Raw genomic sequence first — 26,832 nt, 5'->3', positions numbered from 1 at the left:
AATACTCACGCAGCGCGTAATTAGCGGTGAAAAGGCGCGGACGCCTAGCAGCCGCGCGGTGAACCACCGGTCGTGGGAACTTGGTCGTGACGGTGCTCGGTTCGCGGCCCCGGGTGCGGATATGTTCGTTACAGAGTTGTGAGAGAGTTTTCGTGGATTTTTGTAAATTGTGAAAGAGTCGTGATAATTACCGCGAGTTAGACTTAAGTTGATTTGTTATTTAATAAACATTATTTTTAAAAAAACCTCCAAATAATTCATTCGTACCTCGATACTCAACCACGAGGGATTTACTGAAAATAATTTCTACAATGATAACAATGTTGGATCCCGGATCGCGAGATTAAGAACAACATTTTACTAAAGAGACTTGTAGGTTTATTGAATCGTTACGGCAAGTTCCGCACGTTGGTACAAACTTCAGAGATCTGACCTGAGTCTAAAAATGCGCGTCGTTTATATGTTTGAGGGTGAGAGATATCAGTGCAATGGTTGGCGTACGGAATGAGTAACCGGGTACAAGATGAGTAAGCAGGTACAGGGTGAATAAGCGGGTACAGAAGGCTAGAAAGGCTGGAATTTTGGAAGCTATGACTAAGATGTTTGTGTAAGAATGATTCTAATGCGGTATCTATGTTGGCTTATGAGTTAGTCATACAACAACAATATTATTAAATCGAGTATTACAAAAGATATAAGTAAATAAATCTGAATTTTAAACAGAAATATAGTACCAAATATAATGAACAAAAAAAGTACAAAGCTTTTATTCGTTAAATATAAACAATTATTCAATTACCCATAGAAATTTTAAACGAATTTTATACCGTTTATCTGTAAATCGAGAGATATAATAATCCTTGTAAGTGAAAAATTAGCAAAATAGATCCATATAAAGTATTTATTTTGTACATAAAAGATAGTTCACGAGTATACAATCAGTTTTGATTAATCCGATTGTTTAAGATCAATACGACGACTAGGTTTATGTTGCGGACGAGACTTCTTCGTTATTTTCGAGATTAAGAATTTTCTATGCATTGCAGAAAGCAGTTGCTTTATGGTTATCATTATAACAAAGTGATCCTTAAACTCCACTCGGAACTTGGAATCCTTAGAACTCTTTTTGGAACTCAATAGCGACTGACGTATTGTAAACCCACGTTTGGTGCAGAACTGCAAAACAGGGACCGGTGAATCGTTACCCGACTTTCCCGAAAATATTACTACCATGCATCGTCCTCACTCACGCTGTTGTAAGCAGAATAACGAATATGGGGATCGGCCTTAAGATATGTAAACAAACCTTAATTGAAGAAAAAGACCGGAAGGTGAATCCGATAGGACACTCAGTCCTTATGATAGCTATGATAGTCAGTCATGTAACACGTGTCATATAATAAAGTCCAGAGTGAAACTTGAATTCACATTTATAACACATCATCAAAAACATCTGACAATGAGTCACTATCCACATCACCACTTCGTAGCAACAACATCTGAGTCAGATATCAAGCTTCAAACCAAGATACATCTCCACTCTACAGTTATACCCAAAACGACCTTTATAAACCCTTCGCCCAAATAAAGTGCAGTTCTGTATTTCAAAACTCAAGATTCGCGTAACGTCACTCTGTCCGTTCCTTATTTCAACTACGGCATAAGTTACAACAGACGTAATAGTTGTACGCAACGTTACATTAAGTTTAGCGAGTTTGTGTTTTTTTCAAGTGGCGCGTAAAGTCCCATCACACATGCATGGTTTACCTAGATACCAAACTGCAAGGTGGGTGGAAATGTTGCAAAACGTAAAAAACTACCCTGTTGAGGTGACGATCTTGAGTATTGGCTTGACTACCTTGGGAGGAATGTTTGTGTCCGTTACCCTGGCAGGAGAACCGAGTTAGCTTAAAGGTTACCATAAGACAAATCAGAATTTTTTAGATTTTATACTTTTATGTTATCTTAAAAGCAACAGGTTTCATTTTAAGACTTAAGTACACATAGAAGCAACGGTAATATGTGAATAAACATAGTTATTTTGTTTTCCCAATCATTCAGGTGGTTCTTCGAATAGTTTCGGCACATAGCATTGGCCTGTGTCATACGCACGACCGCGCGTAACCTAGCAAAAGTATAGAAATTGCATCGTAACCGAATCAGTATCGCTGTGGAAATATACAGGGTGTTCGGCCACCCCTGGGAAAAATTTTAATGGGAGATTCTAGAGGCCAAAATCAAGAATATCAATTTCTTGACTGAGACTTCGTTAAAAAGTTATTAACAATTAAATTCAAAAATTTCAAATCAATTTGGAAAAATTATTTTCGATTGCGGGGGTCAATTATAATCATTTTTGGTGAATATACATACCTCCGAAATCCTACCCACTTTCGAGAAAAAATATCGGTTAGATGCAGAAATTTTTCGGCGAAAAAAAAATTTTTCAAATCGTTCTAAAAAAATTATTTTCGGTTGCGGGGGTCAATTACAATCATTTTTGGTCATTACACATAACCTCGAAATCCTACCCACTTTCTAGACGGAAAAAAGAATTTCAAATCAATTTGGAAAAATTATTTTCGATTTCAGGGGTCAATTACAATCATTTTTGGTGAATAGAAATACCCCCGAAATCTTGCGCATTTTCGAGAAAAAAATTCAGTACGGACGGAACTTTAAACGTTAATAACTTTTTAACGAAGCCTCCATCAACAAATTGGTATTCTTGATTTTCGTCTTATTCTTGCCTCTAGAATCCCGTATTAAAATTTTTCCCAGGAGTAGTCAAACACCCTGTATATTTTGTCGTGTACACGTAGCCTTGAAATTATATTTAATTTCAAATAAGAATGAACGTGTACGTCACCCGCCGAATTAACCTTGTGTAATTAATTGTAAATTTCAGATAATAAATTGGATACACGAATTGGTACAACAAATATATTTTCAACAAAACAGTTAACACTTAAATTCTAGTTGAACAAACTGTATAGTGCTTGATAATGGTAAAAAATGATCTTTTCCGCAAGGGTGAAACACTCTACCAGCTATCCTTGCATGGTTGCTTCGTTACTCACAATTTTGAAGGTGGGGGCGGAGGTGCCAAGTTAGCGCTCGAAAGCGTCACCTTATCGCAAGCGAGAGCGTCATCAATTTTTCCCAACTTTCGTTCGGTGTCTAGACCGCTCGAAATATTTATTAAAAATCCTAAAAATACCCAGGCTACCTGAGTAAGGATCCACCGGTAACGATGCGAGCGTACCGATGTTCCGTTAGCGAAGCAGCTGTGTTGCAGACCATCGAGGTGCTGCTTTTGGTTGCTCGCATTTTATTGCACTGTTTGATGTGCAGAAAATAAATTGTGAGAAGTTAAAATGCTTATAAACGTAATTTTTCCCCCATCTCTACCAGACGATGGAATATATTGACTTACAAGTAAAGTCTGTTTGAAAAGAGTTAGGGATTAATCACGATAAAGTATACGATTAACAATGCAGTAGTAATAATAATAAATTTCGTAGGATTAAGGATTTGTTTGCTCATTTTGGGCAGTCACCGTAATGTCGATTGTTAAAAGTGTGAAGTACCGATGATTTGATGTTTTTCTAGAATCGCTATATCCAGCCGCCTACTGTACAATTATTACTTATCCAATGCCTTGGAATAAATGTTTCAAATGAATGCAGTCTGCATATATTAATTTTAAGAATATTTTCGAATCGTAAATTGTTAAATGTGTCAATTTTGTATCTTATACCCTATATGTCACATCCAGTGTACCCCAGGGTTTCTATCTCGGACCCCTCCTTTTAATTTTTTGTTTATTAACGACATCACTGCTTTCAATAGTGTTTCTTCTTTTTATATATCAATGATCTGAAGCTGTTTCATGTCATCAGGTATTGGGACAGCTTGCGATTAATTTAATGTGATTTATGTAATCTTGAATGTTAGAGCGTCCGGAACAATTGATCTCTAAACATATTTCAATGTTCAGCTATACGTTTTTCACACCTGCAAAATATTTTATTATACATTTTCAATTTACTTTACCATAAGGAATCACCCCCTCACCAGTTGCTGTACGAATAATGAAATAACCTGCATAAGTCGTAAGATAGAAGTGAAAATAGCAGAATTGTGCATGGACCTACTAAAAAAAAATATTAAAAAGGAGAGTCTCGTTTTGACAGCTGACGCAATAGGACATGTTTACTTCTAGCTGATGATACCACTTCTTTAAACCTCGACTCGTGTATACGTACACTGTACGTATCGCCATGTGGTAGGACGAGAACCAATACAGTGACAAAACTTTTGAAATTAGTAACCTCACCCAAACCGATGCAAATCAATATATTCCAATGAAAAATAACAATAATGCCCAAAAAACCACTATAACCACACCTACAACCTCAAGAAGATCAAACAATAATACTGCAATCAGTTGATGGTATTACCATCAAAGAATGCACTCGAGCAGTTCGGAACATAATAGGACTCGAAGCCATAAAATACTTGTCAAGAATTTCCAAAGGAAGAATCTGCATGTGTCTGAACAGTAAAGAAACAGTCACAAGTCTCACATCGAAACACAAAACTATATTAATCAACACTGCGAACATAGAAGTTGAGTCTCGCTTGAGCCGTCACAGCGTTAGGACGTACTTGTTTACGCTCGTGCCAGCGAGTTTACCATTCGATTCTATTATATAGTGAACCTATTACGGCAAAATAAGTTTCTGTGCTTTCTGTGTTCGGAAGTACTTTTCGTGGAAGGAGTATCAGCATAAATGAGTGCCTCCAATATTGGAGGTGCCCATTCTCAACGTTTTGTAAACTACACTGAAGTAAAACCAACAATGTCTACAACAATGTCTACATCAAATGTATCGTATGCTCAAGTTACCCAAAATGTTTTTATTCCGAAAAAGGATCATGCCATTGTAGTCAATGCAATAGAAGGAATCACGATCAAAGAATACACCATATCCATTGGAAAATTAGTCGGTCCAACTAATATACGATTCAGATCCAGAATTTCTCACGGGAGAGTATGTCTATATTTGAGCAGTCAAACTATCGTTGACACTCTCCTCAGTACCCACATTAGCGGTCACATTCTTGAAATACGTCCGCTTGTTTCTCCTGCTAAACGTATAATATTGTCTAATGTATGCCCAACAATACCGAACAATATTATCGAAAATAAATTGATAGAACTGAATATATCTAGAAAATCTCAAATATCGTATATTCGAGCAGGAATGACTGAACCTGGATACAGTCATATTCTGAGTTTCAGAAGACAAGTGTATATTGATCCAGATGATATTAATAAACTACCAAATGCTATACAAATAAACTATGATAACACATTATACTGGATTTACATTTCAACTGTAAAATTGACGTGTTTCATTTGTAAAGCCGAAGGTCATCTCGCCAAGCACTGTAAAAATAGTGGCACTGTCAATCAAGGATCTTCAGTTACCGTTCAGCAGGAAGATCATACTTCTTTCACTCCAATGGTCGACCTTGAGAAGGAATCCAGTAATGATATGACTACTTACAGTCAAGTGATGGATGACATATCTGATAATAACAACCTTTCTCAAGAAATTCATCAGGATAAACAAGCATCAAACGAAGAAAACAATTCATTCAAAGTTCCTCTTGTACTCAGCATCAAACGTCCTCATTCAGACACCAGTTCGGTCTACTATTCCTCTAATTTAAGTGAAATTCCAAGTACTATGGACATCGAAATTAAAAAAACCATATGCAAAAACATAAAAAAAAAAAAAAAATAAGAAGTCTAAGACAGATAGCTTTTCAGATGAATTTAAAGAACAATTCGATTTTATAAAACCACTCATTAAGAGTACGACACAAAACCCTCCTCTCAGTGTTGAGAATTTATCCAATTTTATTGTGGAAAGTTTGAACAACTCAGATATACAAGGACTTGCTTCTAAATTCACCAACGACACTCCAGCACTTATCGAAATGTTAAAACAAACGCAAAAACACATCAAAAAGAAAAAATGTAAGGTTCTGACTTCCAGTATTATTAAAAAGTTACTATCAAATAAGAAAGACACTTCTAGTGAAGATTTTAGCTCTTCAGAAGACCAATGAATAATTCAAATTTGTTATTTCAATCGCAATCTCCCACCTATTCTACTCAATGTAGTCGCAGCTCCTCAAATTTACGTCTGTTTTTCTGGAATGCAAGAAGCATCATACAACGGAAAGAAGAAGTTGAAGTTTTGTTAAAAAATTTAGACATATTTGTGTGTGCGGAATCGTGGTTGACTCCCGAAAAAGACTTAAAGTTTCCAAGCTTTAATGCATATAGACGTGATAGATTACATTCTCGCGGAGGCGGCATTATTTTTCTTATACGTAAGTCCATTGCGTTTTCAGAGATAAATCATTTAATTTCAGTTCATGACTCCATCGAAATTGGTGGTGTAAATTTAACTAATATTAATCCCCCTTTAAAGATCATATCTTGTTATAGAACTCCAGGTTCTGTTCTTTCCCAATCTCAATGGGATCAACTAGTTAGTAATATTGGAATAAATGACAATTGTATTTTCATGGGGGACTTTAACTCCCATCATAGGATATGGAATTGTTCCATTACTGACCAGAATGGTGAAAGGCTTTTGCAGGCTATTGATAATAATGATTTATTTCTGCATAACCCAAATTCATTCACTCATATCGATCTTTATAGGAATAATAAGTCTAATATTGACCTCATCCTATCATCTATGAATATTGCAGATAAAATTAACATTAAAGTTTATGATGAAACTCTAGGTTCTGACCATTATCCCATCTTTTTTGACATTTTGGTCGAAAAAAATTATTATTATAGAAAATCTTTTAAAATTGATTCTGTTTGCACAGATTGGGACGGTGCCCTATCATACCTAGATATTCATTATGTTGATTTTTTTTATCCTCTTTATGACACTTTAACTGCTAGTGAAAAATATAAATTTTTTATTAATGTACTAACGAATTCCATTAAGCACAACACTCCTGAAAGGAAAAGAGTAAATCTTCGTAGACATAGAAATCCTGTCCCTTGGTGGGACTTGGAATGTGATAAGTTCAAAAGACTAAGAAGAGCTGCATATAAAAAATGGGAATATTCTCATAACCTAACTGATTTAATTAACTATAAGAAAATTGCAGCTCAAATAAAGAAATTATTTAAAAAAAAAAGAAGGATAGTTTTAGGGAATTCGCTGAAAAAATCAACATTCATACTGATACAAAATTTGCTTGGAACAGAGTTAGAATTTTAAAAAATAAATGGGTTAAAATTAACCCAAAGAGCATAACAGAGAATATCCAAAATGAAAATCAAATTTTGTCTTCTCTGGACAAGATTAGTCCTCCATGGGTTCCTACCGATCCTACCTATATACCAAACGGTAATGTCAATGAGTTTTTTGATGTATGCTTCAATCTAACCGAATTTAACGCTGCCTTAGCCTCACGATATGATGGCTCGGCTCCGGGTCTTGACGGGATCAATTATCTAGTTATCAAAACATTATCTGTACAATATAAGCTATTACTTCTAGATATTTATAACGAAATTTACTTATCAAATGACTACCCTCAGGAATGGAATCAATATTACATTCATTTCATTGAAAAATCAGACAAAAAAAGCGTCCGTCCTATAGCCCTTTCCTCTTGCTTCTGTAAACTGTTTGAAACGCTTATAAAAAATAGGTTATAATGGTGGATTGAACACCAAAATCTACTTCCAGCTAGCCAAACGGGTTTTCGTAAAGGACAATCATGTATAGATAATGCCACCAAGCTAATGTTATACATTCAGGAAGGATTTTATAAGAGAAAGGACACCTTGGCAGCCTTTTTGGATGTCCAAGGTGCTTTTGATAACGTTAATAGTGATATTTTGTTGAACAAACTGGCCTCTGTAGGTTGCACTGACCGTTTAATTCGATTTGTTAAATTTTTAACATACAAAAGAGAAATATTCACAAGTTTGACAGGCGACGAAGTTAGATTTGTCTTCAAAGGTGTCACCCAAGGAGGTGTATTAAGTCCACTTCTTTATCTAATATATGTTTCAAAAATTACTGAAAATTTGCCCAAAAATATTTGTGTATCTCAATTCGCAGATGACATTGCAGTTTATTCAAAAATCTCTCCACTAAGAAAATGTAAACATCTTATAGAAAGATCTATTTTCATTATAAAGTGTAACCTTGTTTTATTAGGTTTGGAACTTAGCCCACAGAAAACAGCCTTCCTTCACTTTAACAACAAAAAGATCCTTCCTGGACAAACTGAAATTAAAGTAAATGATTGCATTATCAAATCTAGCTGCTCCACTCGATTCTTAGGAATAATTTTTGATTATGAACTATCTTTCAAGATTCATTTATTTTATGTTCAAAACAAATGTATGAGAGCCTTAAATATCGTTAAATTTCTATGCGGAACATGGTGGGGCTCAGACCCAACAACATTATTAATTCTTTACAAAAGTTTTGTTCGTTCAAATATTGATTATGGATGCTTCATTTATTTTCCTACACGTAAAGATCTAAACTACAAACTAGAAAAAATTCAATTTTCTGCCATTAGATCGGCTTTAGGTTATCGTATATCTACTCCTACCAACATTCTATTGGCTGAGTCAAAGCTCCCGTTAATAAGAGATCGTGTAAAATTCTTATGTAATAGCTACTTGAGTAAAGTTATTTCCAATACTTCCATCCTGGTCAACAATGAAATACATCAATATTATTCCAAAACCAGAAATTTTAAACGCAAGAGGAAAAGACTTATACATCAATGTATTGATGATATCCCTATCATAAAAAGAAATTTAAGAATCAGTAACTGTTATGATATTTATCGTCTGGATTATAATGTTATTATTAATTCGATTCCAATAAATACTGAACTTGGTCATGATCTTAAAATATGTAACCATCCAAATTCCATATTACATAATTGGCTTTCAAACTGTGACTCATACGCAATTTTTACTGATGGTAGTAAAATTCCAGGTTCTAACTCTGTTGGATCTGGATGCATTTGTAAGGATTTAAATATATCTACCAAAAAAAGCATCCCATCTAGTGCTTCTATACGGCTGAATGCATTGCTTTAATTGATGCTCTTGACATTGCTCTTTTGGACACAAACCAAAATTATAAAATACTTATCGATTCTCTCAGTGCCCTGCTATGTCTACAAAGGTCAAAGATTAATATAATGACCAACTTCTATATTTATGAAATTAAGGAGAAATACTTTAAGTTCAAGAAAAGCACATCAAATAATAGCAGTATAGAATTTGTTTAGATTCCGTCCCATTCAGGCATTGTTGGAAATGATGAGGCAGACGCCTTAGCTAAGTCGGCTACACTAGAACGAGCTAATAAGGGTATTGTCATTCCATTTTCTGATTTACGGGAATTTTTTAAACACAAATGTAGACAAAGTACTAGTGATTTCACAATGCAGCAGGGTCAATTTAAAGGCAAGGAATACTTTCAGTATTATGTTAGAGATGTGACTGCACCATGGTTCTCGGGTAGAGGTTTATCACATCAATTTATTGTCACATTCAATCGTTGTAGAGCAGGTCACTATCATCTTGCAGCATCTCTTTTACGACTACACATAATAGATGATCCCAAATGTAACTGCGGTAATGAAGTTCAAGATCTTAACCATATCATTTGGCAATGTACCTTATTTGAATCACAAAGAGTTGAACTCATGAAAAAATTAAGGAAGCTCAAATTGTTTCCACCCTTAAATATCAGATCGTTGCTTTATGAACCGAATATTCAGGCATGTTATTTTCTTTTCAATTTTTTCAAGCAATGTAATTTAAAGATTTAAAGTGATGTACTTATGTGTTCTATACCTAATGTGTCCCACGGTTCCGATATTATTAATGCTTAACAGTAAGATGTACATATATTTCTAATGTATAGCTTTATAACCCCCTATGGGGGGTTTCAATTAAGCTTTCAATATAATAAAAAAAAAAAAAAAACATAGAAGTTCGCCCTATAATGTTACCGGCCCAACGAATCATATTATCCAACATAACACCTATAATCCCAAACTCAGCAATTGAGAATATTTTTAGAAAAAACAATATTATAGTACATTTAAAAATAACCCCTCTAAAAGCAGGAATCACAAATCCAGACCTGTCACACATACTAAGTTTTAGAACACAGATTTGTGTAGATCCAGACGATGCAAAAAAACATACCTAGCTCCTTTCAAATCACAATAGATAACAAATCATACAGAATATTTGCTACTACAGAAAAACAGACATGTTTTAACTGTAATCAAGAGGGGTACATTGCCAAGCAGTGTTCAAATAACGCAAATCCAAACAAAACTAGTTTACAAACCAATTCAAATCCAATTCAAACTCCACTCCATATTAACGACCACCCCAAAGAAATAGAAATAAATAACTCAATAATAATAAAATGTCCGAAACCAGAAACACAAGAGGTCTCTAACACAATCGAAGAGAGAGAAATAGAATCAGTAGACTCGAACGTAATCAAAACAGGAATCAAAAGACCGTTATCCATAACATCAGAAGACAGCACGAAACCAGTCAAATTAAGTGATGTAAATTCCAAGACTCCAAATCTAAAACCAACGAAAAAACTCCTTAAACCTCCTGAACAATCCATCAAGAAATCAAAACGGCCCTAATCCGCCGCCTTCACTCTTGACAAAATTAATGATATGCTCGAACTAGCCAAAACGTATATAAAAGACCAAGAACACAACCATATATTAAACTACTTCCAAATTAAAAGTTTTCTAAAAAATGCAATCGGAGCACCAAATCCAATAGAAATATGAAAAGAATATACGACCAATACTCTAGCCTTGGCACAAATGCCACAAAAAATTCGTCCTCTACTCAAAGAGCGAAGCATAAAAAACAGGATAAGCCGACTGCAAAATAAATTAACTCAAGAACACAAAGAAAACAAAACACAAACTGGTCTTCGAAAATAGAAAGTTATTCCTCTTAATATAAATGAAACATATAATACAGTGGAACATAAACGAATTTTATATACACTACGAACAATTACAGCTTTTACTAAAACAACACAACCCAACTATCCTCTGACTACAGGAAACAAATTTTAGAAAACAGCACCACACAGAGCTTAAAGGATTTACAACATTCAATAGGACCAGGAACTACGTAGACCATGTAAGTGGGGGAGTATTATATCGCGGTATCCGAAGGATTTAATAGCACCGAAATCCCACTTGACACAAACCTGGAAGCAATTGCGGTTACTGTATCTCTTCCAAGTAAGATTAACATATGTAATATATATACGTCAAATAACAAAATTTTAAGCTTGACTGACCTAGAAATACTCATAAATCAACTTCCGACACCATTTATCTTAATGGGTGATTTTAACAGCCATCACTATCTTTGGGGTTCGTACAAAATAGATGCTCGTGAGAAAATGATTGAAAAGCTAATAGAGAGCCCAGAAATCACACTACTAAACTCTGGTAGCCCAACCCATTTCACTGTAAGCACTGGTAAATTAAGTGCAATCGATCTAACGATCTGTAGCAGTAAACTGACTCAGCACTTAGAATGGGAGTCCCACCAAAACCTTCATGACGGTAATTATTTACCAATTAAAGTATCCTACACACATTCCTCCTCACCAATACATGAAAATCACTCTCTTCCCCCAAAATGGAACTTCAACAAAATAAACTGACATAAGTATAATACAAACCAACAATAATCAACAATCTCCAAGAAACCCTAAACCGAGATAAAACGTACCGTCCCGTAGGGTACAGGCTAAATTATCCGCGTGAATTACCTTTTTAATTCTCTTGGGGTGTAAGGCCCAATTAACCTTCGTGGTACGTGTATCTTTTAACCGTCAATCGCCAAATTAATATTGAGTGACTAGTTCAAGAATGTGACCGTTTGAGATCACCGATAAGTCGATTTAAGTTACGACCGAAACGATGTCGCGTTTTGGAGCTATTGTTTCTATGATACGTTTGCGTTAACGGTTGTACGAGTTGTCTTTTCTACGAAACGTTTACTTTAGTGGTTTTACGAGTAATGTTCTACGAACGTTTATTTTGACGATTAGACGAATAGTGTACGATACGTTTGATTTAATGATTGAACGAAGAGTTCGATACGTTGACTTGACGATTTCACGAGTAGTTCTACGAAACATTTACTTTGACGATTAAACGAATTCTGTTCGATGTTTCGGAGTCCGTTTCCTCCTCAACTCGGACTCCCTCCGATACGCGATTTTGGGAATGTCAACCGAATTTCGGGTTGACTTTCGGTTCGATTTATTGGCCATCGATTTGGGGAAGGAGGGCCCATTTTCATTCCCCGTTTGGGCAGAAAACTCCTCCCTCACACCCGAACTTGGTGGAGGAAGAATCCATGGTCACCCTGGACAAGAGTGCCCGAGGTTTCCTCTACAAGTTGAAGGCCGCGTTAATTTGCCGAGGAAAAAACAGGACTCCGGATTCGGATGCGACTAGTTGCTGCACGTATTTAGCAGCTGTTTTATGGCTATATTGTTCCATGAGTTGGCGATGGTCGTTGCCGGTCGGCCGACGTTTAGCCTAGAAGACCGTACCACTCGCGGAACAATATAGTCCTTCGCTAGTCAACTCGGGCCTAACGCTTTCGTTTCGACAAAGCGTTCGATTATTTTGCAACGAAATTTTCCAGATGTGGAATATTCGAGGACTTTTGCGACAAAGTCACGGTTCCGCATCTGGCAACATAAAAGAGCGGATAAAACCGAGCTGACTGACCGGAACACGAGAAACCAACCCAATTGACATTAATCAAGACATAGACTCAATGGAAACAATTATCGAAACAGCAGCACGGGAATCCTCTGAGCCAAGAAAGCAAATAAGTACTAAGAAAAGAAATACACCTTGGTGGAGCGAAGAGTGTCAGATGGCCATGAAAGAAAGCCGTAAAGCTTTCAACAAACCAAAAAAATAACTCACGACAGAAAACTTGGTCAACTTTAAAAAACTTCGTGCAAAATTTCGCAAGATAATAAAAGAACGCAAAAGACAATCCTGGAAATCATACATATCATCCATAACAAATACAACCCCAATAAACACCATATGGAATAAAATCAAAAACATTAATGGAAGAACTTTTAATACAGAAATACACTTCTTTGACATAAGAAATGACACCTATATCACCAATCCAAAGAAAGACACACATTCACGACTGGCAATACAGCCCAACTAACTGCAGCGATCATGCAAACAACCTCGAGATAATACCCACTCTACATTCGAGCATAACTCTGGATGAGCTAGAAAGTACTCTTCAAAACACAAAAAACTCCGTCCCAGGACCGAACAATATTCGAAAGTATCTAACAAGGAATTACCACAAGTCGGAATGAATCACCTCCTAAAAATTTATAATTGTATATGGCTCAGTCAAGTTTTCCCTGACAATTAGAGAAAAGTATAACACATTCTCAAAAACAAAGTATATCATATTCTCTCGTCATCACAAATTAAACCAACACCCTCTTAAACTCTACATGAGAAACTTCAAAATTGAAAAAGTGAACAACATTAAGATACTCGGACTTATTTTTGACCACAAATTAATATGGGCGCCGCATATAGAGCATCTAAAAACTTCTTGCACAAGAAAAATAAATATTATTATATAAAAGCTCTAGCAAACAACAGCTGGGGAGCCGATCAGAAAATTATCATAAAAACCTATATTAATGATCCAAACTAGACTATTGTTCAACAGTTTACAACTCAGCAAAACTAAGTACACTAAAAATGATAGACTCGATCCAAAATGCCGCCCTGAGATTAGCCACTGGAAGCTACAGAACCAGCCCAGTAAGCAGTATACTATTTGAATCCAAGAAAACATCAATCGAATAAAAAAGGAAATACTTAAGTTTAAAATACGCTGCCAAAATGTCTTCAACCCCAGATAACCCGACGTACAACAACATATTTACAAATAGATACATGCACTTAATAAGGAAAAACCCCAAATCACCAATTTCTTTCTATAGTAGAATAACCAAGTTTAATAGTCAGGCTCTGATCACATCGTCTCCAACTATTGTACGTAGTTACAAGAAAACAGCTCCATGGATCTTAAAAATTCCTGAAATAAATGTAGATCTTACAAAACTTCCTAAAGATCAAATAAGTGATACGAAACATAACTTCAATTTCCAACAATTGTGCAAGCAATATCTGAACTACCAAAAAATATACATCGATGCATCCAAAACAGACCAGGGAGTTGGATTTGCCATCATCTGCGACAACGCGACCAAAAAGCACCATCTTCCAAAAGTCGCTGCAATCTTTACAGCAGAAGCTTACGCAGTTCTTGAAACCCTTCGTCATACACTAAACAATAGCCACCAAAAATTCCAGCATTTTTATAGATTTCACGAGCGTAATCAACGGAATGGGAAATACCAACAGTACGACCAAACACGAAATCGTAACAATCATTCAACACCTATACGCAGACCTTACCAACAACGGCAAACGCATAACGATTGTCTGGATCCTATCCCAGAGCAACGAGGAAGCTGGCATCACAGCCAAAGAAACAACACTGCTCTCATCAGATGGAACCCCAAAATAAATCCCATATCAAGACCTTACTGTTGCAATAAATCATGTCTCAAAACAAGAATGGAACACATTATGGATCTCGTTCAAAAGAACAAAACCGCACGAAATAACACAAGATTTTTATCAAACCATTACCCACCAATAACGTGAAGAGGAAAAACCGAATAATCATGGTAAGGCTACAAACAAGACACTGTAAATTCACACACGAGTACCTAATGAAAAAAACCGAACCCCCAACTTGTAACCTATGCAATAAAATCATAACAACCAACCATCTATTATATGAATGTAGAAGATACATCGTCCAAAGACAAAAATACGAGATAACATCACCTATAGCCTTGATGTTACAGAAACACATAGAAAATATCCTGGAATATCTAAAAGAAATCAACATCTACCACAAAATATAACCACACCAAAAGAAGAGAACCCAGCACCAAGTCGTTGCTAATGACCCGAAGGTCGATGCGACTTAAAACATGAATTAAAAAAAAGAAAAAAAAAATTATAAAAAATATCTCAGATTGCATAGGGTTAAAGATAATAATTATCTAAATACCGATTTGATTTTTGACTGAACCATTCTTGTATTTACAAGAGAAATTCCGAAAATTGAACTCATAAAGGTTCTTCGCAAATAAGCATTTTACAGTCATCGAAGGAACGCATGGTGTTCGAATCGCAACTTTTATAATTACGCAGTAACTTATCGGGCGAAGGTTGCACACTCTTTCCGAGTTAACAGGAGTGCTCCAGAAAATATCTGTTACGAGGAGAAATAAAAAGACGAATGACACGGGTAAACGAAAGTGAGGCGAGGCTCATTTTATTATTTCCCTTTGGCCACGCCCAATGAATTCCAAGAGCAAATCGTCGGGATGAACGAACCACGGAATGACCAACAAAGCCCAAAGATACCCTCTTGTCTCCCTCTTTGTAATTATCTCCGCACCATCCTTTCTTTATTACTCTCTCTTTCTTCAACCAGCCTTTGTATTAGCAACGCTCGTAACCAGCACACTCGTATTAGTTTCACCCACTTCAGTTTCGCACGAGACGAAATTCTGATTTTATCGCTTGATGAAGCATCCGGAAGAAACCGGAGATTGTCGCACAAATGAATTTGAAGTATTACCATTTTACATTTCCAACTGTATCCGGTCCGCGAAAATTCGACGCCGTTCTTTCCGACTTTCCATTATCTTACCTTTCGTTCATTGATCGCAACGCGGTGGTCAGAAATCTGAAAAAAGCTGAGTAAAATGGTAACGTCTGCATTACTGGTTTATTTCTATGCATAGAGAAGTTTCCAGGCTAAGAAAAGCAAATACAGGTTGAGTCACACAAATAGAACGGATTATACCCTAAACTTGATAAGAAATAGAAGAAAACTATACAAGAAAAAGTTGAATGCTATGACAATTACTATTCCCCTACGTCCTCACTATTTTGCACTTTTTCATTTTAATAAAATTGCATATTTTTATTTATTCGTATCAATTTCTCGGAATACACTGAATAAAAAAGTATGTGATCACAATGTTCAAAAAAATCAATATTTCATGAGATATTTGTTGAAAGCCAATCAGAGTGATTCGCACTAATGTCGACAGAATTAAACGATATTGATAATAGATCTAGGTGATTTCTCTGCGAGCAGTGCGGATGACTGATCTACATAGTTAATCAATAACCGTTGCATCTTCCTATGGTCCTTAAGTCAGTCACAATATGTAAGAGTATATCCAGGAATTCAGAGTATTAAAGTCAAGTAAATTTCTTTTCTAATTCATTTATGTTTATAACTATATTAAGATGTAATTATCCACGACACCACTGTCTCCTGAAATAATTATAACATTATCTAACATTTTTAATAAGTCGAATTTTAGGTTAGCGATATCTGACAATTTTGTTAAATACCAATAATTTAATCTTCTCATCCAGACTTCGTATGACTTGGCATACGATGTACCGATTATACTCAAAGGACCTACTGGGGGGACTTCACTTTTCCTCTATCGGATTTCGTTCGTCACACTCCCCCCCCCCCCCCCTGGATTGCAACATTTGATGAGGAAAAAATTTGACAAAATTTCAAGTCGATTAAATAACTAAGAGTGGTAGCGCATCTAATTTCAAAATTGTGAAATTTTCAAACACTGAAAATATACAATATTATATATCATTGGATTTGTCTTTTCCTCTATAAGAATATGAAAAACGGAATGTATGGTTCCATAAAAAAATATTCATGACCTTGAAATTTCAAAAAAAGTGACCTTGAAAACATTTTTTGTTCTTATATTAATTATATATGCCTCTGTAACTTTTTTTTAAGGAACTTTGTCATACATATATGCCGAAGAAACATTTTCATAGGAAATTGTTCGTGGACTATTAAGAGTTTAAACGAGGAAAAGTTTTAAAAAAAGAATTTATTAACACGTGTAGTTGCTCTCACATTATTCCGTGGAATGCGAGTGATTGACTATTGTTACACACCGATCGCTTCACTCTTATCATGATTTGGTTACAGATTCGTCCGCGAGGCTACTAAATTAAGGATACTTAACACTAGTGTTACAATTCGGCCAATTCTGACCCTAGTCCGTCCCGGACTAGTATGTAATTCTTGCTACTGAAACTAAAAATTAAATAACTAAACAACCAAAAATCTTTGAACGCTGAGCAGCAAATAATTAAATAAGTAGCTTAAACAATTTTCCATTTCGCTTAATGCTATGCTTAAATTTAAACGTAACTCTATATACGCTTAATTTTTATTATCATTATTTATCCATGGTCGCAAATTCGCGGCTTCTCAGACACCAGAGTATGGTTTCTGAGTAACGTTTCTGGAAACCCGGGATATCAGCTACCATATAGCGATTATTTCTGAACTTTTTAACAATCTCATATGGCCCCTTAAATTGAGGTATGAGCTTTTCTTCAACCACACCTGGTGTTGTATCAAAATTGCGGACCATAACACAGTCACCTGTTTGGTACTCGTGCGGAACTCTTCGCTTCTTATTTACATACTCTTTGTCGTAATTTTGTTTTATCTCTATATCCCTACTTTGTAGTATCGTTAAATTTAACTCAAAAGGATTACTTTGAACAACGAGAATATCAATCACCCTACTTAAGGCATCAACATGCCTTATCTTTACACCCTCCCTATGTTCTAATGAATAATCATATTGCTGCATTTGCAGTACCCAACTCGCAATTCTAGGATTTATGTCCTTTTTTTCAAAGGTCATTATTTAAATATTGTGTTAATTCGACAATTGAAAAACGTCGGATAAACCATCGCGTGATCGAAAGAAAAAACGAGCCATTTCTTGTGCGGTGTTGTTCCTAGCTTACGCGACATTCCAGAGCTTTCTCTGTGGCTTATTACGTTTCGGAAGCAATACTGTGTAGAAAAACTCCAAATTTACTTTCGATAACAGCCACGCGATCGACCCAGTAACGGTTCCTAGAGTACAGATATTACTACGCCGAAATACAGAGAGAATACGACGATGAAACGTACCGTCGCGTCGGGTACTGGCCAGGTAGCCGCGTGAAACTTCTTTTAATTTCTGAGGGGTTGTAAAGCCTTCTTACTGTTGCGGTACACGGGTTCCTTGGCCCTTCGCTCGCCAAATTAATTTTGAGCGACTAGTTCTAGTAATCGGAAGTTTTCTAAGTATCGGAAGCTGTTTTCTGCGATGTGACATTACGAAACGATGCAACAACGAGCGGTTTACGAACGATTGAACCTTAAGATTTGGAATGATTACTTCGAATTTAAGCGATGAGAGTTCACGGAACGATTGAACTTTAAGATTTTGAACGATTACTTCGAATGTCGAATGACGAGTTCACGGAACGATTGAACTTTAAGATTGTTGAGATAGAAACTCGTATTGCCCGCCATGTGCGAGTGAGTGTGTCTGTACGTATTGTACGTGTGTGTCTCTCTCGTCATTCGTCTTCCGGTCGGGCGATGTGTTTTTTGTTGTGTTATCCACCATGTGCGTTATGTATCGTATTCACCTGTATAGTTATAATAAACGGTAATAGTTACGCTTATAGTTACACAAACATACCTCAACTAAACCCTAATCCACGTCCAACAGGTTATGGGCCCAGGACCCGTAATATAAGCTAAGTGAATATAAGTAAGAGGGAAAGTGAGGTTAGGTGTAATCAGTGCCACGTGCTAAATACAAGGAACAGACAAAATGACGAGTACCACGACCATACAACAAGCAGAAAGATTAAATAACACGAACTATGAGTCGTGGAAAATTCAAATGCGAAGTATTCTTCGATATAATGAGTTGTGAGGTTACGTGGACGGATCAACAGTAAAAACAGAACAAAACGAGGCAGTGTGGACAATAAAAGACCAGAAAGCTCTGGATTTAATTATATTAAGTATAAATAAAAATCAGTACAATCACATTAAACGTGCTGAAACTTCACTAGAAGCATGGCAAGCACTTAAGAACATATATGAGTCAAAAGGACCCATGAGACAGTGCGTATTGTACAAGCAAGTAAGTCGAATGAAGAAAGAGCCAAATCAAACCATGGCTCAGTACATAGACGAATTTATTCACAAGAATGAAAAACTAGCAGAGTCAGGAATAGTATTGCCAGAGGCTGTGTTACCTATAATGGTGCTACAATCCTTACCTCAGGAATATGAAAATTTCTGTGTTGCAATTGAGTCAAGAGAAATACTACCAACCTTGGAAGAATTGAAGGTGAAGCTCCTAGAGGAAGAAATAAGAAGATTGGAAAATGACGGAGCGAAGGATGTTGAAAAGGAGGTAGCATTATTATCGAACAAAATAAAAACACAAGCAGCTATACAAAGCAATAAGACACAAAGAGAATCCAACCTAAAACAGAAGAGTGAAAATAACTATAAAAAATCTACCCTACAATGCTATGTATGTGGAAAGGTAGGTCATTATGCTAAATATTGCAGAAATAGGAATAAATTTACCAGTACTAGAGGCTATCGGGAAGATGCTATGATAGCAACAGCGTTAAATACAGGTCCTCCAAATATAAATGAGTGGTGCTTAGATAGCGGAACGACTGTGCATATGTGCAAGGACAGAGAAAAGTTCAAAAGCCTCAACAAAATACAAGATCAAGTATGCACAGCAACCGATAGCAGCACAATTTCCTTGGGAAGAGGCGAAATCAAATTGGATATAAACAAAACACAAAGTATTCGATTAACGGATGCAATGTGCGTTCCCAATTTTAAGAACAATCTTTTGTCTGTATCCAGTATTACAGAAAAAGGATACACTGTGATATTTAATAAAAAATCAGCGGTTGTAAAGCGCGAGGATAATACTATTGCAATGACAGCTTATAAACAAAATGGCCTGTATTTGGTAAAGTCTGAAGATAGACAGCAAGCCCTGTTATCAGAGGAACAAGACAACAAATTAATTAGATGGCATCAAAGGTTAGGCCATCTAAATTTTAATGATACTAAGAAGTTGTTCAAAAACAACATGTTCATCGGAATGAAAATGGATCATCGAGAAACGCAAGATACCCCAAGGTGTAAGGTATGTGACCTAAGCAAAATACACCAATTACCTTTTCAGAATTCAATAACAACAGAAAAGGATGTATTAGGTCTAATACACACTGATATATGTGGACCTATAAATGTACCATCTCTAGGGGGAGCAAGATATTTTGCGACATTCATAGACGATAAGACAAGATATATGGAGGTAGCAATTTTAAAGGAAAAATCTGAAATATTTTCAGTATTTCAAGTATTCAAAAACCGTGTTGAAAAATTGACCGGGAAATCAATTAAGAAATTGCGAAGCAATAATGCAAAAGAGTATGTATCTAAGGAATTCTCGGCGTATCTCGAAAAGGAAGGTATAACAAGACAGTTATCAACCCCTTACATGCCTCAACAAAACGGAGTGGCCGAACGTGCAAACAGAACTATAGTTGAAATGGCACGAACTATGTTAATACAAGCAAAACTACCAATGAGTTTATGGCCAGAGGCGGTGAATGCGGCAGTTTACATCAGAAACAGATGTCCTACAAAAAAGTTAATGAACACAACGCCCTATGAAGAATGGACAAGTGAAAAACCATATATTGGATTTTTAAGGATTTTTGGGAGCAAAGTTATTGCCCTAGAAAAAGGAACGAAAGTAAATAAATTCATGCCAAAAGGTAAAGAATATATTCTAGTAGGATATTCACAAGTAGCAAAAGCCTACAGACTATGGAAGCCTGGAACAAAACATATAGTACTAAGAAGAGACGTTCGATTTCACGAAGAACTGAATGATAATTCGGACGAAAACCTTGATTTATTCGAATTTCCAATGCAAAACGAGGAGAAAATAGCACCAGAAATTGAAGCAGATGAAGAAGAGTGCATTGCAGAAGAATTAATGGAAACTGAATTAGAAGAAAATTCAAGCTTCAAAGGAAATACAGAAGAAGAAACATCGATCACCAAAAGGGCAAGAGGCCGCCCTAAAATATTACGAACCGGAAATCCAGGTAGGCCGAAGAAGATGTTCCATGTCGCAAATATAAGTGATGTACAATATACGGAGCCAAAAACGTTAGCACAAGCTATGGATAGCAAAGAAAAATCATTGTGACTAGCAGTTATGAAGAAAGAATATGATTCTCTACTGGAAAACGGAACATGGCAACTAGTAGAAAGACCAAACAATGCGAAGGTACTCACTAACAGATGGGTATTCAAAATAAAGCAAAATCAAGACGGAACTATAAACAAATTTAAGGCTAGATTGGTAGCACGAGGAAACGAACAAAAGAAAGGCATAGATTTTGAGGAAGTATTCGCGCCCGTAGCTCGGTACGATATCATTCGCACTCTTTTGGCTAGTGCAGTAGAAAATGAAATGCACGTTCATCATATGGACGTAGTCTCGGCGTATGTACAAGGAGAGTTAACAGATACAATCTACATGCGACAACCCGAAATGTTCGTCAAACAAGGTGAGAAACATAAGATATGTAAATTAAATAAACCATTATACGGTCTTAAGCAAGCAGGGAGAGATTGGTATCAAACCCTAGATAATTATTTGATAAGTATTAATCTGGAAAGATCTAAAAGTAATCCATGCGTTTATGTAGATAGCACTAGAACTACGGATATCATACTAATTATATACGTAGATGACATATTAATAGCTTCCAAAAATATACAAACAATTATAGAAATAAAACAAGTGTTAAAAAATAGATTTAAGATGAACGATTTAGGTTCGATAAAACTAAAACAACGAAAATATATCATGGAAACTTTAAAGAAATTCGACCTAGAGAACTGTAAACCCGCCAGCACACCTCTTGTGCCAAACGAATCGTTTAATCATATTGATGTATCCGCTACGAACACAACGGAGGTACCGTATCAGGAACTAATTGGAACCTTAATATATTTGTCAAATTCTACGCGTCCCGACATAACATATGCGGCAAATGTTCTTAGTCAATTTAACACTAACCCAACAAATTATCATTGGAAAGCGGCCAAACATGTATTACGTTACCTTAAGGGCACTATAGATTACGGAATAACTTATACGCGAAATGATAAGCGCTTAGAAATATATGTAGACTCAGACTGGGCAGGAGACGAAACTGACAGAAAATCGCGATACGGTTATGTGGCACTATTAGCTGGTGGACCTATAAGCTGGGAGTCTAAAAAACAAAAATCTGTAGCATTATCCACAATGGAGGCAGAGTATATGGGAATTTCCGAAGCAACGAAGGAGGCTATGTACCTAAAAAATTTATTATCGAAAATGTATCTTTACGATTTAGTCGGACAAAGTAGTACTATATTCTGCGATAATCAAAGTGCCATACTGTTATGTAAAAATAATACTTTTCATCGTAGAAGCAAGCACATCGACATCCGCTATCATTATGCAAGAGAAAAACAGGAAAGTGGTGATATTGATGTGCAATACACAAGTTCAGGTACAATGATTGCGGATGCTTTAACTAAGTCACTACCAAAAATAAAATTACAAACCTGCGTGCGCCTGATGAATGTAACTGAAGAACGTAGTCACAAACACTGAGGTAAATGCAAAATGCAATTCGAGTTTAGGGGGAGTGTTGAGATAGAAACTCGTATTGCCCGCCATGTGCGAGTGAGTGTGTCTGTACGTATTGTACGTGTGTGTCTCTCTCGTCATTCGTCTTCCGGTCGGGCGATGTGTTTTTTGTTGTGTTATCCACCATGTGCGTTATGTATCGTATTCACCTGTATAGTTATAATAAACGGTAATAGTTACGCTTATAGTTACACAAACATACCTCAACTAAACCCTAATCCACGTCCAACAAAGATTTTAAACGATTACTTCGAATGTCGAAAGACGAGTGTCGAAGTTTCCGGAGCCCGTTTCCTCCTCTGCGCGAACCCCCTCTGAAACGCAATTAGGGGGTTTGTCAATTCACGTTGATTTTTCTTGTTTATCGATTGGCCATCGACTTGGGGGAGGAGGATCGATTTTCCTACCCCGTTGGGCAGGTCCCAGGTAACTCTGGACAAGGGTGATCGAGGTCTTTTCCCCAAGTCGAAGGCCCCGTTAATTTTACCGAGGAAAAAACGGGACTCCGGATTAAGACGCATAGCTGCACGTGCGTTGCAGACGTTTTATGGCTGTGTTGTTCCACGAGTTGGAGAGATCGTCTGACAACGCAGATCGATTATCGATAAGTTAGATTCGTCTAACTTATCGTAGAATCACGTGTACGAAGTAGCACGAATTTAGACTGCTGCGGATTCTGAAGAATCCTGCCTAAAGTCGAGATATTCGAGCCGTACGTTCTCGTGCAGGAATCGATCAACGCGTTGAACGAACCATTTTGGAAAGCAACAAAATCATACTGATTTTCTTTCCACATAACTCAATAGCAACCGGTGGCTGAAAAATACCGAGCTTACACTCTTATAGTGATTTTTTACAGCCATCGGTGCTAAAATAAACACGTACCGCTTTAGTCAGCGGTCGTGTAGGAGGTATCGAGAGAATTTCTCGATCCTCCCTCGATTACTGCACAGTGCTAAAACCCACCTATAGGGGCCTTCTTGGCGTATTCCCTAGGTGGAATCGCCGTCCTCCAAGGTCGAGTCAGTGCTTGGGTTCACACCCACATAGGGGCCTTTTTGGCGTATTCCCTGGGTGGACTTCCAGCAGACTTCGACTTGCTCGAGCGTGGTTTATAGATCGCCAGTGTGTACGGACACTAGGCGTAGAACGAGGCTCAAAGGGCACCGTGGTGTAAGAACCTTAATAATCAGTTGCTTCTTGCGCAGTTAAGGGATTGCACCACACCGGTCCCGTACTGACCAGGGGACGGTGAAGAGCCGCGGGGCAGACAATATTTGGAGCCTTACAACCTCCGCCTGTTGTCCACTTCAGCAATAATCAAACCCTGCAGTTCAGGGAAAATCGAGATTAGAATCTCGCCTTCCTATACTGCAATCGAACGTTTCTCGATCATACGAGAAACGTTCAATAATACAATCCACTAATACGGCTGTGTATCGCTGTGTCAGAATTCCGCTTCTGTTTACCATAAACGGAGCAAAGAGCGTGTGGATTAAAGCGAGTCAGATAACACAACGAGCATTGTCAGGTATTTACAGCCGGATTTCGGTCTTTTTTTTGTTACAGAAGACTGAGACGAAAAACCACCAGGCTCGGTTTTTTCCTGAAATTTAAATACCATTATATATATAATTTCATTTTAATTTCTTTCAAATTTGTTTATTTTTGCATTTTGTTTTATATAAACGGCCTAGTCAAGTGACTAGGCGAAAGAAATTTATACACGTGTACCAGTCATTTTCCCCTATATTCCGATCCCTCGTAATTCGGACTCCTCGTTAAAGGATGGGAGATCGGGTCTCTGAAAAAACCATTGCCCGACTCGCACCTATGTTAACAATCATCTTCAGGAAGTTACAATCACTGACTATTTTAAACTTTATCCCCTGCAGGTAAATATGAAATCGTTTCAAGGCATATACAATGGCTAATGTTTCTAGTTCAAAACTGTGATATTTGCTCTCTAATTCGGTAGTGCGTTTGGAGTAGTACATAACGGGATGTAGTTTAGTATCACGCTTTAACTGTAGCAAAATCGCACCAAATGGAATACTCTTACTTGTAACATAATACACCAAATATTCAATTTCATTGAAAGCAAAGCGACACTTGTGTATACGTAACTCTAACAGATTGGCGACTAACACTCTAAACACGCTTCTTAATACCTTCAGATGTTGTTCTAAAGTAATGGTAGAGATTAGAATGTCGTCTATGTAAACTGATACATCACCGTTTCGGATCAGTTCGACAAAATTCGCATGTACATATCGTTGGAACCTTAACGGTGCCGGTTTAGCCCAAATGGCATCTTTAAATATTCAAACTGACCCAGCGGAGTGATGAAACTAGTATACTTGATAGATCCTTCGTCAACTTTGATATGATGGAAACCATCTTTCAAATTCAGAAGCGAATAGTACGTCTTACCATCTAAGGTCTCAAGTATTTCCTCGATATTGGACAACGGGAACTTGTCTCTTGCGATCGCCTGATTTAGTACACGATAGTTAACGCACATTTTTATCTCTCCATTTTTTCCCCCGCACCAGTACCACAGACGAGGCAAATTCAAATTCGCTGTGCCTGATAATCCCCTTTTCCAATAGCCGGTCTATTATCAACGAAAATTGATGCGTCCTTTGTAGGAATTATTTATCTTTTATATGATACGTCTTTATCATCCGGAAATCCGTTTTATTCTATTCTTTTCTTTTCGTACTTTTCTTTTTTTAAACGTTCCAATATCCAAACAAATATCTCGATTATCTTCAAAGGCCACATCTAAACGTCAACGCCAACCAGTCTCACAATTGCATTTTCGATGACATGCTTCACAACGATGAAATTTGAATATCACTTAAAATCAACATAATTTTATTAATACAGAGTAAAATGAAATGAATGTTGGTAATGAAAATTTTATAACGATTTACGACATATATTTATTAACAATGTTACGAGCCAGGACCGTGCAGCGTGCGTGGCTTACGAGTGCGAGAGAGAGTATGGAATATGGTATCAATTTGAAATCGGGGAGCCGCTAGGATAGTTTATAACGAGGACGAACCTGATGCGAAATCAGGGAGCCTCTGGAATGGAGTCACGTACGGACGAACCTGGTGCGAAACCAGGGAGCCATAGGAGAGTGAAACGTCGTGAACAAACCCGACGTGAAATCGGGGAGTCACTAGGATTGTTGATAACAACGCAGACGAACCCAATGCGAAATCAGGGAGCTGTAGGATGCGGACGAACCTGATGCGAAATCAGGGAGCCGCTAGGATGGTAATAGATTGCGTGGACGAACACGATGCGTAATTAAGGAGCCACTAGGTTCTCAGAATTTGTATTTGGATTCAGAATATGTTAATTGATTTCGTAACTTTCAATTATTAAATATAATATAACCCGAGCGGTAAGGTTATATTATTGTGGGAACGCTTAACTAATAATAATCGCTTTATTTAATGATGGGTTAAAGAAGTTTAGTGACTCTGATTTAATAATGAAACTAGATATATTCTTAAACCAACAAGTAAAATACAAGTGTTTCGTGTATCTTATGTCGCGATCAAAGAATGATTATATTTACCTAAAATGATCTTGCACGGTGTTGACACACTGGCGATACGGGGGTAAGTCGGTTGAAAATAATGGCCGTAATAGAATTTGTGCCGGTTCACGGATTCTATATGGTTTAATATTGATACGAAAGGGTACTGTAGCCCGATCTCACGAAATACAACTGACTATCAAAAACCGTATACGCGTAACGAGAGACGTGGAGTTGACACTAAACGTGACGGTACAATTATGATCCCCCGAGTAATGAAATCACGGGGTTTATATACCAAGAAATCTGTGGAGGCGGATTCAAATGTACGTTAGAAATTACCGTATT

This window comes from Colletes latitarsis, chromosome 6, assembly GCF_051014445.1.
Source record: "Colletes latitarsis isolate SP2378_abdomen chromosome 6, iyColLati1, whole genome shotgun sequence".
Lineage (NCBI taxonomy): Eukaryota > Metazoa > Arthropoda > Insecta > Hymenoptera > Colletidae > Colletes > Colletes latitarsis.
Note: the sequence above shows the minus strand (reverse complement) of the source record.